Raw genomic sequence first — 15,767 nt, 5'->3', positions numbered from 1 at the left:
GAGCAGAGGAGAACTGTGACATACAATTCAAACCTATGCTTCTAAAACGTCCCTCTGCCCCCTCTCTTTTTATTTGGATTGCCTGACACACAAAATGAAAATAGGGAGGGGAAGCGAAAGAGATACCGCTTATCTTCTCCATCCAGGTTCTTCTTTGACATTCGATCATGACATTGCAGAAACTCAATAAACATCACGTTCCATGCAAAGCCACTTTCGATTGCCAACGGATGCGTAATGTCCAGATCTTCAAGAGCAGTTTTGCTCTCGCTGCAAACACTATATTTAATATGAATGATTATGAAAACTTAGCAAATGTATGATAAAAACAATATAGTTCAATCAATCAAATCATCTTCTGCAAATCACACTTGTTAGTTAATTATTCTTAATTCAACAATTATTCTATCACCAGCCCATGGAGACGTCGCACCACAGCTCGACCCCGGAGTCGTTGACCGCCACCCTTTCAACTTGCAACCCGGTGTCGGAGCTCCGAAGCAACTGGGTGCCACGATCGGAAGCCTGGTCGGCCGCCATCCGGGAAAAGTCGAGGCCCAGCTGTACCGTGTTGACGGCTGCCCTGGACAGACAATCCTCGACCACGTTGTCCTTGCCACCGATATGTCGGATGTCCGTGGTGTATTCAGATATGAACGACAGCTGGCGCTGTTGCCGCGCGGACCACGGCTCGGACAACTTCGACATGGAGAAGGTGAGCGGCTTGTGATCGACGAAGACCGTGAACTCACGGCCCTCCAGGATGAAGCGGAAGTGGCGGATCGCCAGCCAGACAGCAAGGAGCTCCCTGTCGAACGTGCTGTACTTGCGCTCCCGAAGGACCAACCGGCGGCTGAAAAAGGCGAGTGGCTGCCACGCACCTTCGACGCGCTGCTCCAAAACGGCCCCGACGGCAAAATCGGATGCCTCAGTAGTGAGGGCGATCGGGGCATCCGGGCGCGGGTGGGCCAACAAGGCCGCTTGAGACAGCGCGGCTTTCGTCTCTTCAAAAGCCTTGACTCTCACATCGGTCCAGTCGACCGCACGGTTAGGAGCCACACCCTTAAGTGCGTCGTAAAACGGGTGCATCACATGGGCAGCGTGGCGGATGAACCGGTGGTAAAATGTCACCATCCCGAGGAACTCGCGGAGACCCTGGGCCGTCCTGGGTCGAGGAAAAGCGGCAACAGCTTCCACTTTTGCCGGGAGCGGGGTGGCGCCGTCCTCGTTGATGAGGTGGCGGAGGAATTGGATGGAGGGAACACCAAAGACACATTTAGCTCGGTTAATAATCAGTCCAGCCTGGCTGAGCTTGGAGAAAAGCTGCCGGAGGTGTGAAAGGTGTTCTCCGATGGAGGAGCTGGCCACCAGGATGTCATCCAAGTAGACGAAGAGGAACGGCATGTCCCGGAGAACAGAGTCCATGAGACGCTGAAAAGACTGGGCCGCGTTTTTAAGGCCGAATGGCATCCTGAGAAACTCGAACAGTCCGAAAGGTGTTATCACAGCAGTCTTAGGCACATCGGCGTGGTGTACCGGAACTTGGCAATAGCCCCGTACCAAGTCCACCTTGGAAAACACCTTCGCACCTGCCAGGTGGGCAGAGAAGTCCTGCATGTGCGGGACGGGATAGCGATCGTGCGTCGTGGCATCATTGAGGCGGCGATAGTCTCCACACGGTCGCCAGCCGCCGTCCGACTTCGGAACCATGTGGAGAGGCGAGGCCCACGGGCTCTCCGAACTACGAATTATGCCAAGGCGTTCCATGTTGGCGAATTCGGACTTAGCTGTGGCCAATCTATCAGGGTTGAGGCTTCGGGCCTTAGCGTGAACCGGCGGGCCCACGGTCTCGATGTGGTGCTCGACCCCCATGCTTGGTAGAAGTGGCTGCAAATGTAGGCGTGGTCAGGCTGGGGAATTCTCCAAGAAGCCGCGTGAACACGTCGTCATCTGAGAGCGGGCTGGCAAGGCCCTCAAACGTCTCCACATCACACCCACAAGCAACAGTGGAAAACGTCAAAGCGTCCAACAGGCGGCCATTTTTAACATCCACCAGTAGACTGTGGGCACACAAAAAGTCCGCGCCAAGAAGGGGAAAAGAAATGTCCGCAGCGCGTGCCTTATGAGGTGCTGTTGCGGCCGCCGGGACTGGGAAGGCGCGCGCAGAAGCCAAGACCTCGTGGTTGTAACGCTGGGCGGCCAGGAAAAAACGGTCCGCTTCCTCCGCCAGAGCACGTGGCTCGGAGCTGGTAGTATTCGCTAGCGCTGTCTGGACATGAGGAGGCTTGTGGCGCAGAAACAGTTCAATAAACAAAAAGTTTGGCTCCTCCGCGCCAAGCAGGTTCAGCATTTTTTCCATTAGTTCGGACGGCTTACTGTCCCCCAGGCCCTGGATGGCGAAAAGGCGTCGAGCCCGTTCTGGCCGTGACAGCTCGAAGGTCTTAAGGAGGTACGCTTTGAGCCCCGCGTACATATCCCGTGCCGGGGGAGAGGTGATAAAACTCACGGCTCTGGCTGCCGTGGAGCTCCCGAGCGCGGCCACGACGTGGTAGTAGCGCGTGGAATCGTCCGTAATTCCCCGGATGGCAAACTGAGCTTCAGCTTGTACAAACCACATCGCCGCGGCCGACTCCCAAAACTCCGGTAACTTGAGACCAGCGGAGTTCGCCATGTCGCTCAATTCGATCAAATTCTCAGCCTCGGAAACGTCAACGAGGCGGATGTCGGGGTCACCAATGTTGCGAGTAGTGACGGGAGTCGGAGGCGGAGTGTTGAAGTCCAGAGCCAGACTGGCGTTTTATTCACATCATCAACAACAACTCACTCTGCGCGAGGCTCACAGACCTACCAACATTTTGTTCTTTTATCCTTTCATCCTTTTATCCTTTCATCCCATCCAACTCCTTCGTCCCAACGTTCCGTGGGTGAATTATGTTCTCATCACCACACAGATATCGTTTTTTTTAGACGCAAGTGTCGCCATCTCCTGGCCAGTATGAGAAATGCTCGCGGTGACAACATCCGCCAATCCAAACCAAAAAATACTGTCCGTTTTCCATTTGTGTCTCCTGCCATATCCTATTTTCGTTTAGGAAATAAAAATTGAAAAGCAAACTGATATTAGCATTTCCTACCCGTTCCAGACATCCAAATGAGAAAATCAAGTTGTATTTCAATCTATTTTTAAAACAAAAATCAAATAACGAGTCATTTTTCTATTTTAATATCTATTTCCAAACGTAATATCCAACGACCAAAAGAGACACGGACCATGAAACATTATATGCTTTTGTTTTGAAAAAGATTATCTTTCAGTGGCGTCAATCCCGGAAGTTTTTGTTTCCTCCTCTCTCTGCTCTGTCAGGGTTCCTGCGTGTAGTGTCACTCCATTGTTTTTTTTGTTTTTTTTGTTGTTGACAAAAAACGGGGCTTTTAGAAATAATAAATGACAGTACCGCGGACATCAGACCTCTAACCGAGGACAGCGATTTAACAAGGTCAGTAAGTCGTGTGCTCAAAACAAACGGTTGCCTTTGCCGAATGCTGCAGAAAGCCTAACGATGTTAGCATAGCGCTATCTCGGCTACGATCTCCCGCGAACGCCTTCCTATCTACAGTATATGTTAATAATTCCTTGTCATTGAAAAATACTTCCAGTTTAAAGCCGGTCTCATGCCTTGTCACTGCAAAGTCAATACGTTTTGTCCAAGATCTCGCGTAAGCAAAACGTTTAAAATGATGGATTCGTTGATTGTTTACTTACTGAACATGCTTGTTTATGTACATTTTTCAGTCAACCCTAGTTTGTATCGACTTTGTAGGACATAGGTCTGTGCGCACAATCTCAAAATGTTAATTGATTTACATGAAAACAGTATTGTCAGACAAGTCTCATAAAGACGATTCCAGTAATAGTAATATCAGTATTGTTTTCCTTGGACAAATATTAAGAAACTTGAGCCCACACCTCTGCCATATATTTATTGGTCTATGAGGCGAGGTGACGTCAGAACCACAGTAGCGATTTTGCCGGCGTCAGTACCTGATGTAATCGGGCTGCCAGATTGTGTCGGGGTCGCCTACCGATAGTGACCTACCGATGACGTCAGGTTGGCTGGATCCGTTTACAATTGTTCAATAAAGTTTTATCCTGCTGACTACCAGGAAATAAAAAATATATTGTCCAATCATGTTTATTTTTGATATTCCCCAATCTTTGTGAAGTAGCTGGAATACTGCAAAAATAAATTTCTGAAAAAAGTTTTTATTTATAAGCTATGGACTATATGCACAATTCACTTCCGCATGCGCCGGACGAGCGCACCCGCCCTTCCGGTGCAGGGAGACTTCAGCAGAACGCACTGTTAAAGTGATTGAAAACTCCAATCCTAAATCCTTAGCCCACTCAAAAAGAACAGGGGCCGCTCCTTGCTATAACACTATGTCTATCAGAATTTTAAAACTACTAATTAGATCTCCCAGAATCGTAATTGTAGCTCCTCTACGGGTCCACAAAATATCCTACGCCCCCCTCTCCAGTCAGGTAGGTGAGGTGTTGAATCTTCAGATGGAACCTGCCGGCTAAATTTTCATGACATCTAAGATTTTTATTGTTCCATATCTATTTATTTTTCTTTTTTTATTTTAATGATACGTTATTAGATAAGAATAGTTTATTAGTACATTAACATGATAGAATAGGGAGTAGGACTAGATCACTTATTGCTCTTCTTCCTACTCCTTTTGAACATGTAATTTATGACATTAATGAATTATTCTCTTTCTTCAATTTGTTTATTTTAAGTTCAACTTATATTTTGCAATGTGTTAATATGTTCAATAAACCAACCAACCCTCTCTGGTCTGTAGCCTCCTCTTCGCCACGTCTTTTCACCGACGTCGTCAATATTTTGAATCAGATGTAATGTCTTTCCTTGCTGTTTATTTTTTTTCATGTCAGCCCATGGTGACATGCTGAAACGTGTTTACTTTGGAAATCCATCAGCGTTGTCAGAGGTCAAGAATAATAACTCAATAAATTTTTCATGTTTTTAATACAATAAAATGGCAGCATGGGAATATACATGCAGGCACATGAACAAAGTTTAACTTCCAAAATACAGCTCTGGTTCTACTGTTAATAAACGGCGCCCTTGTGCGATCGAGTAGTTATCCCTGCCGATGTTAACAAGTTAACACAAAGTGTCTCCGGTGGTTAGCGTTAGCATAAGAGGGGAGAAAACAAGGCAGAGTTAAACCTGTCTATCTGCGCACACAGCAATGATTACTCTGTGTACTGTCGTCTCGCCTCTTCTTCGATGCCATGACAAATGCATGCAACCACACTCAGAAGAAAAAATGGCGAAAATATACTCCAAAACGCTGACAACTGGTGATGTTCTCTGAAGGAAAACAAATCGCAATCGCCCCTACCGGAAAGGGCGGTGCGCTCATAAATTTTCCCGGAAATACGTCACCGCTATTTGTGCATAGAGTCCATTATGTGTCCAGTGTCCACTACAGAAGATATTTTTTTTAAACTTAAATGCTAGGCTCAAATAGTTAAAATAATTCAAACAATACTTTATTGTGTTCTTAAGAGTTTTGTAGAAAACATGGTAACAACATTTAAAGCCTAAATTTGTTCAATAAAAATTATTATAAACATACTTTTCCAGCTTGCACTGAGGGAAGCCATTTTCTTTTATGATGCAATTAAAGGTAGCAAAGCCCCACCCCTACTACACATTTGGTATCATTGGAAAGCTCTGAATGTCCTCTATTGAGCACAAAAGGAGTTAATTCAATTGTATGCACTGGGTGGGAGATATCTTGTACTGTTGCCCTTGCGTGTGTATGTTGACACAAGTCGACAGCGAGCCAAACTCCATTCAAAATGAATACAGGAGTCAGGAAGTAGCGTCCAAGCTCCAAGTGCTTTATTGAGCAGCACTGTCATATCCAGGATGAACCAGAGTGAAATTAAAGAAAATAAAACAATGTGCATCAACAAATGACTGCCTAATCAACCAAATCAAAGTATCAGCATCTTACATGTAAATGAGCTACGGCACAATCATCTTGAAAGCTCCGCATAAACATAAAGCACAAACTATCTCAAAGTAGTCACAGTAAAGTTTACAAACTGCACTATTTGTTCAAACATCAAAATACAAAATTAAGAACACCAAATAACCCTCCACCGTGAATGTAGCACTTACAGACGATGCTTTCGATGGCGCAAACAACACAGAGATGACAACAGGTTGAAAGTCGAATCCCCCTGTCTCACTACTCTGTCTCCACTGCTCTCAATGTGCGGAGGACTCTGAACTGCGGATCTAATATGGCCGCCGGACTATTTCCTGTCAAACCGAGTGTCAAAATAAGAGAGTTACAAAGGTGCACTTTGTAAAATAAAGGGCAGAACACTCCCCGCCTGGCATATATGAAGATGCCACAAAAAAAACAATTTACATTACCCAAGTTACGGCAGTTTATATGTAAACGTCTCTATTGCTTAAGAAGTAGAATGACCTCCAAGACGGGCCTGAGAAACTTCTTGCTTGATCCCTGTTTGTTCACCTTGAGCTCCACTTTACGAACTCTTCCATCACTGCTGGGGAAGACGTTAGTAATCACAGCCATGGGCCAGTCGTTTCTTGCTGCAGCGTTGTCTTTCAGCAGAACAATGTCCCCTGTTGTAATGTTGGGACATGATTCTTGCCACTTGTTCCTGGTTTGAAGTGTCTGCAGATACTCCCTCTTCCATCGCGTCCAGAACTGGTCTGCGAGCCTCTGCACCTGCCTCCATTGCTGTTTGTAGAGATCTTTCTTGTCGAACGTTCCAGGTGGAGGTGGGACGCTACCCTTCTGGGTGAGTAGCATCATAGGAGTGAGTATCTGAGGCAAGTCTGCATCCGTAGAGATGGGAACCAAGGGTCTGGAGTTCATAATCATTGTGACTTCTGCCATCAACGTAGATAGAACTTCATGGGTTAAGCTTGCCCCACATGTATGCATTAGCATTGCGTCCAGTATTCTCCGTGCCACACCTATCATGCGCTCCCATGCGCCTCCCATGTGTGAAGAGTGTGGTGGATTGAAAATCCAGGAACAACCTTAACTGTTGACATACCTTTGAACTTTGGGTTCTTGAATGACCTGGTGGAACTGCAGTTCGTTGCAGGCACCAACAAAGTTGGTTCCACAGTCTGAATGCAGCTGTGCCGAGGGACCACGGATGGCAAAGAAACGTCGAAGTGAGTTGATACAGCTTGAAGCATCCATGCTTTCAATGACTTCGATGTGGACGGCACGTGTACTCAGACACTTAAAAAGTATCGCCCAGTGCTTGCTGTTAGCTGAACCTCCTCTTGTACGCCTTGAAGTTACATTCCAAGGTCCAAAGACATCGAGGCCAGTGTAGGCAAAGGGTGGTGAGGTACTCAACCGTTCCACTGGTAAGTCCGACATCTTTTGTCGCTCTAGCTTGCCTCTTAATTTGCAGCATACTACGCATTCGTGAATGATGCTGCTAATTCTTCTCTTGCCTCCAACTAACCATATTCCAGCAGCTCGGACAGCTCCCTCTGTGAATGTGCGTCCTTGGTGCTGCACTTGTTTATGATAATGTCGTATGAGCAGTGTTGACACGTGGTGCTTAGCAGGAAGGATGACTGGATTCTTCTCCAAACTACTCATGTCTGCCAGCTTTAGTCTCCCTCCAACTCGGAGTAGACCATCTTTGTCCAGGAAAGGGTTTAGCTTAGCCAGTGAACTGTTCTTGTTGACGACATCACTTTTGTAAAGTATGTCCACTTCAGGATATGTTGTCTTTTGCACTGATTGGATTATTATGTTGGCTGCTTTGGTGAGTTCTCGTGCGGAGTGAGGTCTTGAACATCTGTGCCATCCGTTGCAGCTACTGCTTTGATGGGTAGTTGACTGGAAGGATTGAGCTACGTGAATAAGTGTAGCAATTGCTCTCTGCAAGGAGCTCCAGGAAGAGAATCTTTCGAACCTCTTGGGGTTAAGCTGCTTGTCTGTCGTACTAGTGGTAAAGGTTGCCACTTGAGGACGGATTTCTATATCCGTGTCGGGGTCTATAAGCTCGAATGTCCCTTCTCGTACACAGGAGGTTTCTTTTGGATTATGCAGGAATGTTGGTCCTGTAAACCAGTTGGTATGGACTAGTTGAGAAGCTGGCGTCGATCTGGAAGCGTGATCAGCCGGGTTATCTTCTGTGGACACATATTTCCACTGTTTTGGATGTGAGGATTGTCGTATTCTCTGGACTCTATTGTGGACGTAAACATAGAACCTTTTGGATTGGTTGTATATATAGCCAAGTACGACCTTACTGTCGCAGTAGAAAGTCACATCATCTGGCTTGAAGTCAATTTCTTCCACGATGAGCTCTGCCATCTCGATGGCTAAGACAGCAGCGCATAATTCTAATCGCGGTATGGTGGGCTTGGAGGATGGTGCTAGCTTCGCCTTCCCAAGGATGAAGCCAACGTCGACTCTACCATCTTCCGTGGATGTCCTGAGGTATGCTACAGCACCGATGGCTTTGGTTGAGGCATCTGAAAAGATACAGATTCTCTTTCGCATGGCAGTTGAGAGAGAAATGACTGTGTAGGCACGAGGAATGTGAAGTTCTTGTAGATCTTTAAGTGAGTCTTTCCACATTTCCCATGCACTGCATTTCTCCTGTGGGAGGGGAGCATCCCAATCGGTTGCTTCCGTAGCCAGCTCGCGGAGCAAGAATTTCCCTTGAATCGTAACAGGAGCTGCGAATCCTAAGGGATCAAACAAGCTGTTGATTGTTGAGAGAACGCCACGACGTGTGAATGGCTTCTCCTCAACGGACGTCTGAAAGGTAAAGATGTCTTTACTGATTTCCCAGATTAAACCCAGACTGCGTTGTATGGGGGCCTCTTCACCACCAAATGTGAGGTCTTGGACGGTTTTTTCCCGGTCTTCTACTGGAAACGCCCTTAAGACTTCTAAGCTGTTTGACAAGATCTTATGAAGCCTCAAATTCGACTCAGCGAGAGATGCTTGTGTTCTCTTTACAGAGGCTGATTGTTTGCTCTTCTGTTTGCAGTGAGATGAGTAGATCATCTACATAGAACTCCCGTTCTATTACTCGTCTGGTGTCTGAGCCGTGTTTTTGCACACCTTTGGCAGCTGCCCTTCTTAGGCCGTAGGTGGCCACTGCTGGCGAAGGGCTGTTCCCGAACACATGGACTCTCATCCTGTATTCGACGACATCTTTCTTGGGATCGTTGTCGCGAAACCAGAGGAAGCGGAGGTAATCTCTGCGATCTCCTCTCACGACCAAACAATGAAACATATGTTGTATGTCCGCAGTCACTGCGACACGTTCTTTCCTGAACCGTATCAGGACTCCAAGGAGACTGTTAGCCAAGTCCGGCCCAGTGAGCAGCACGCTGTTGAGAGAGACGCCATCTTGCTGTGCGCTGGAGTCAAAAACTACTCTAATTTGATCCGGCTTTCTCGGATGGTAGACTCCAAAGGTGGGCAAGTACCAATGCTCTTTTCCCTTTGGCAGTTGGGGTGCAGGCTCCGCGTGGTTACGGTCAAACAGATTCTGCATGAAGTGGATAAACTGTTCTTTCATTTTCGGTTTACGGTCGAGTGTCCGTTGCAGAGCGGTGAAACGGTTTACTATCTGCTGTCTATTGTGCGGCAAAACTGTCCTCGGACATCTGAAAGGGAGCGGTGCCACCCAGCTATTGGAGTCATCTTGGAAGACCTCGTTATCCATAGTCTGGAGGAACAACTCATCTTCTATCGAAAGAGCAAGCTTTTCATCATTTTCTGTTCTCTGGAAGACGGTGAGTCCAAGTTCATCACGGTTTGTTTTTTGGTTGTAGCTTCTTTTATAGCTGTCGAACTGGAGCAGTGGGTTGGAGCTGACCATTTCTTTCAGCTGGATGTGGCTGGTGCAGGGAGTGAACAGTGAAGGTCTACCGTTTTCTAGGATGTGCGTCTTAAAGGTGCTAACAATGGGTTTGTGTATGTTGCCTAAGCACACACACATCGCCTACCAGGACCCAACCAAGATCCAACTTTTGTGCAAATGGCGCATTTTCAGGTCCATTGATCTTTCGTCTCACTTTATGAGCCTGGATGATGTCTCTGCCAAGGAGGAGGAGGATTTGAGCCTGCTGATTGAGAGGTGGAATCTCCTCGACAAGACATTTCAGGTGTGGATGACAGAGAGCAACTTCAGGTGTCGGGATTTCGTCCCGATTGTCTGGAATGTCATTACATTCTATTAGCTCGGGGAGTGGAATACTGACTCCTCCTTTTGATGCCTCAATCTGTAGACCATATGCTCTCCTGCCTGAGCTTTCCTTCATGCCTGCACAGGTCTTCAATGAATATTGGGATGCGGTCCCCTGAATATTGAAGAGATCAAAAAGTTCTGATCTAGCCAATGATCTGTTGCTCTGATCATCGAGCATAGCGTACATTGTCACAGCGCTCTCTGATTCTTTGCAGGATATACTTTGACTAAGCATATTTTGGAGCAGGATTTTCCTGTAAGGTTGTCGACACATACTTCTGTACATAGAGAATTAACTGATAGCTCTGGAGCGTCTTCATTTTTCTCCTCCCCGCCATGCTCGAATGATGGCTTTGGGGGGACGGGTTTCCATGGTAGTGCTCCTGGATGCAGGGCTGAGAGATGTTGATCACTGTTGCACTCTTCACACTTTAATACAGCTTTGCAGTCACGAGCAATGTGAGATGACGAACAGCACCAGAAGCGTATCCCTTGTTCTTTAAGGACTGCTTTACGTTCTTCGATAGGCTTCAGTCTGAAGCCACGACATTTCTTTAGAGGATGGGGCTTATTGTGGATAGCACAGAGCTTAGCGGGAGAGTTTTTAGATTCGTCTTCACTCTGAAGAGGCGTATCGGAGATGTTAGTCTTGTGAACAGACACTGGAGCTTTAAAATTGTTGTGTTTGTTAGTTGCTTTTTCATTACAATGAGAGGAGGAACCATAAAGAAGGAAGCTAGGATCGTTGCGAGTCTTGGCTTGATGGCAGATAAAATGCGTGAAGAATGAGAATGGTGGGTTGTAATCTTTGTAATTGTAATCTTCCTTATATCTTGAACCCTGGACCATCCATTTCTCTTGAAGGTTGTATGGCAATTTTCCACAATGGGGCTGACACCGCGTGCTGTGTCCAGGTAAGACAAGCCAGGGAGGTAGCCATCCTCTTTTGCTGACAGTAGCTCCATTAACAGATCTCCAAGCTCTCTTAGCTTTAAGTTATCTTTGTTCGAAATGCGAGGAAAACTGTCCAGCTTCTTAAAGAGAGCATTTTCGATTACTTCTGGTGCATTGTAACATTCATCGAGCCGTTTTCAAGTCATTTGTAGTGCAGCTTCTGAGTTTCCAACATGGACTGCTCTTATGCGTCTCACATATTCTGAAGATTCTTTACCGAGCTATTTTGATAGCAAATCTAGCTCCTCGCTTGCAGTAAGATCAAGGTCTCTAATTGTATTGATGAAAGACGACTTCCATGCTCTGTAGCTTTCTGGTTGATCGTTATATTGAAACAGGCCGGTGCTCACGAGTTCTCTGCGTGCCAGATATTTTGCCATTTCCATCATATCTGAGGCCTCTGAGCGACGAGCTGGTGTCTCTCTGTTATATTGCGGAGAATTAAACCTTGTATGATGACTCCACTCATCTTTCTTCATTTTACGAGATGAGCCATCTGATTTTTCTGTGATGCGATCATCTTGATGCTGTCTAAGCGATGAATGCGAGTCGTGGGGCTGGTTTAATGTTGTCTGTGGCATTACGGTTGCGGGATCGATGTAGATTTTATCTTGCATATCAGTGCTTCTCTCCATACTTTGTTTTGGAATATAAGATGAGAGCTGAAGAGAATGCTTGTAACCCGGCTCATGTGGTAAGTTGAAAGCTAGGTCGGGTTGGTGGTTCAGACGAGATGTTTGGTCTCTCACGTACTCGCTGACGCGTTCATGTGATACTGAGGGGCTCTTTCTGCTTTGAGCAGATTGAGTTTGAGTTTGAGTTTGGTTTATTAAAAGGACAGTGTACAGTAACATTAAAAAGATGGCTGCACCAGATTTAGCAATATGCTAATTTCCATCTGTAGTCCTCATAAAATAAAATTACATAACAGTTAAAAACTACATACATACAACATACGGAGCACCAAAATTACATTCAACTAACATATGAAGTGTCAGATACACAATACAGCATTGTTAAATTACATATCCTATAAGATAAAAGAGGCAGAATTATACACAACATCAATTTACAAATCTATAACACGCGTAAAATACATAAATCGTAGAGGTAGTAGTTATGTTTGCTATTGAAGCAGCAACAGTTATAGTTGTGGCTGTGTCCATCAGACGGTACCCACTAGGGTATCGTCTGATGGACATGTACCCAAGTACTAAAAGTGTGGACAGGACTGATATTCAAGGAGCCAGCCTTTGACTGCGCGTGAAAAGTTATTAAAATTGATGTTATTTTTCATGTGGTCGGGGAGCCCGTTCCACTCTTTAATAGCTTTATAAGAAAAGACTGATTGAGAAAAAACAGACTTTCTTATTGGGATGTTGCAATCACCCCTCACTGCAGACCTTGACACCCTGTTTGTTGATTGTGATCGCAGATTTACAAATGTTTTTAATGGGGGTGGGGCTGCGTCATTAAGAATTTTATGCACCAAACAGATATTAGAATACCTGATAAGGTTATCGAAGCTTAACATATTATGTTTTACAAGTATATTACAATGGTGGTGTCTCATTGGCTTTTTATCAAATATTTTTAGAGCTTGATTATATAATGTTCTGAGAGGTTTTAAAACAGTTTGTTTAGCCTGAGACCATGATGACAGGCAATACAAAATTTGTGAAATAATCATTGCATTGAAGTATGATTTTGCTGCTTCCAAGGATAAAGCATCCCTAATATGTTTAAAGTTTGAAATATTAAATTTTAATTTACGGCATACTGCTTTAACATGATTATTAAATTTAAGTGTAGGATCTAAGGACACACCTAGATATTTAACCTCTTCGACATTTTGGATCATAAAATTATCAGCAAATATGTTTGGGGGAGCGTTTGGGATTGTTCTGTTAGAGAAGTACATAGCAATAGTCTTCTCTGTGTTCAGTGTGAGGTGGGACTTGTTCAGCCACTCAGTTGCTTTAGTCATTACGCAGGATAACTTAGCAGCAACTGAGCTTGCATTAGGACCGTGAGTGAAAAAAACAGTATCATCCGCGTACATCAGGACATTTACGTCATCACAGACAGAGGGAAGATCATTAATATACAAGCTAAAGAGCAGTGGCCCCAATACAGATCCTTGGATTACCCCTGTTGTGCATGGTCTAGACTGTGAGATTTTATCATTAATTTTAACACACTGAGATCGGTCTACAAGATATGATTTAAACCAGCTAATGGTGTTTCCAGAAAGATTAAAACTCAACATTTTTGACAATAACACTGAGTGATTAACAGTATCAAATGCCTTTCGTAAGTCCAAAAAAATGGCACCTACCACCCCTCCCTTATCCAGGCTGAGTTTAATTACCTCAAGAAGGTAACAACAAGCTGTTTCAGTGGAATGTTTGGGTCGAAAGCCAAATTGCATAGGATGCAACATATTTCCATTATCAAGGTGCTTAATTAGCTGTTCAGCAACAATCTTTTCAATTACTTTAGAAACTATCGGGAGTATACTAATAGGTCTATAATTCTTAATATCCTTTCTATTTCCTGATTTAAAAATAGGAGTTACGATTGCAGATTTGAGGGAGGAAGGAAACACATTTTCTCGAAATGATTGATTGATTACATGTGTTATTGGCCCTAAAAAGACATCTTTATAGTTCTTTATAGATTGGCTCTCCTGTTCTGCTGCGGCTTCTAGCACTTCCGCCTGAGCAATAGCTGCTGCAGCCTCTTTTTCAAGATGCAAAGCATCCAATTTAGCTTCCATTTTAGCTTTGTCGACTTTAATGGTATATTCTTTCTCTGCGAATGTAGCACGTGCGCGTGCAGCCTCTGCTAATGCTCTTGCTTGTGCTGCGGCTACGGTGACTGATAGTCTAGAAGATCATGCTATTTGTTAGCCCATCGATGGCATTTTACATTGTTAGCATTAGGCTAAACGGTTTGCTTTCTAACAAACTCCATGGTTGTTGTGGATTTCATGCACTTGTAAGCAAAAAGTCCACTGAACAATTTACCTTAATTTATGCTGTGAGCCCACTTCTGATGCTGCATCTCGATGTGAAGTTGGTCGATCATGTTTGTGCTCCATTGTGTTCTGTACTCACTGTTATCTGCCACTCTAGTGTGTGTTCTGTACTCACTGTTATCTGCCACTCGAGTGTTGTTCAGGCCAGCTGCGTACTCGTCTTTTCACTGTACTGTTGCCCTTGCGTGTGTATGTTGACACAAGTCAACAGCGAGCCAAACTCCATTCAAAATGAATATGGGAGTCAGGAAGTAGCGTCCAAGCTCCAAGTGCTTTATTGAGCAGCACTGTCATATCCAGGATGAACCAGAGTGAAACTAAAGAAAATAAAACAATGTGCATCAACAAATGACTGCCTAATCAACCAAATCAAAGTATCAGCATCTTACATGTAAATGAGCTACGGCACAATCATCTTGAAAGCTCCGCATAAACATAAAGCACAAACTATCTCAAAGTAGTCACAGTAAAGTTTACAAACTGCACAATTTGTTCAAACATCAAACTACAAAATTAAGAACACCAAATAACCCTCCACCGTGAATGTAGCACTTACAGACGATGCTTTCGATGGCGCAAACAACACAGAGATGACAACAGGTTGAAAGTCGAATCCCCCTGTCTCACCACTCTGTCTCCACTGCTCTCAATGCGCGGAGGACTCTGAACTGCGGATCTAAGATGGCCGCCGGACTATTTCCTGGGGAGGGTTTCGGCCTTCATGATGTCACAACACAAAGTTTGTGAGTTTTCGCGAATTGCTGTGGGCGTGGCTAAGCACTGTTCGCCAAGAAAACAACGCCAGTTTTGAGGGTCTAAACATGCGCAGAAACTCATGAAACTTGGCACACACATCTGGCCTGGTAAAATGAACAATATTTTATTGTTGATTGTGCTATTTTTACAAAAATGACTCAATAGCGCCCCCTAGGAATTTTTAATGAAGCAGCCCCGGTTGGATGTTTAAGCAAGATCTACGAAAATTTTTAGGTGCATGAGCGAGCCAAAGACCTACAAAAAAGTCTCTTGGACTCATATGCTAAAATGAACAGGAAGTGAGCTACGAATTTTTGAATGTCCCATTTTTGAAGATTTTTGCACATTTACAGGGGGCATACTTTTGCCCACTTCTCCTACACGTTTCATCCGACTGACTTCAGACTTGACCTGGACAATGTCAAGACCTGATCCAACGACAGGGGGGAAAATCTTGACTTTTCGAAATCCTATATGATGAGGGCGGGGCATCAAAATTTGTGTTTCGCAATGAAAAAGGATATGCTTGATAACTCCCCGGTACATGCTCCAAAAAATCCCAAACTTGACATGTATGTTTATCGTCAAGGCCTGAAGGTATCTCTATGACAACATTCAGATATATATGCAGCGCCACCTCGCCCTTGAGGCATGAAAAAAAAAAATACCCCACATACGGTATTTTGTACAAAAATT

General features: G+C 44.8%; 1 protein-coding gene across 4 annotated transcripts in view; it reads left to right on the top strand.

Annotated features, from left to right (window-relative positions):
* The first annotated feature begins 3,287 nt into the window (after positions 1–3,287).
* Positions 3,288–15,767, top strand: part of azi2 (5-azacytidine induced 2) — a 201,108-nt gene continuing 188,628 nt past the window's right edge. For all 4 annotated transcript variants that reach the window (XR_013284277.1, XR_013284276.1, XR_013284278.1 and 1 more), the window contains exon 1: positions 3,288–3,497. The gene's annotated coding sequence lies outside the window, so the exon portion shown is untranslated. The remainder of the gene's footprint in view (positions 3,498–15,767) is intronic.

This window comes from Festucalex cinctus, chromosome 7 (assembly GCF_051991245.1).
Source record: "Festucalex cinctus isolate MCC-2025b chromosome 7, RoL_Fcin_1.0, whole genome shotgun sequence".
NCBI classification, from domain to species: domain Eukaryota; kingdom Metazoa; phylum Chordata; class Actinopteri; order Syngnathiformes; family Syngnathidae; genus Festucalex; species Festucalex cinctus.
Note: the sequence above shows the minus strand (reverse complement) of the source record. Positions and strands in the feature narration are given on the sequence as shown.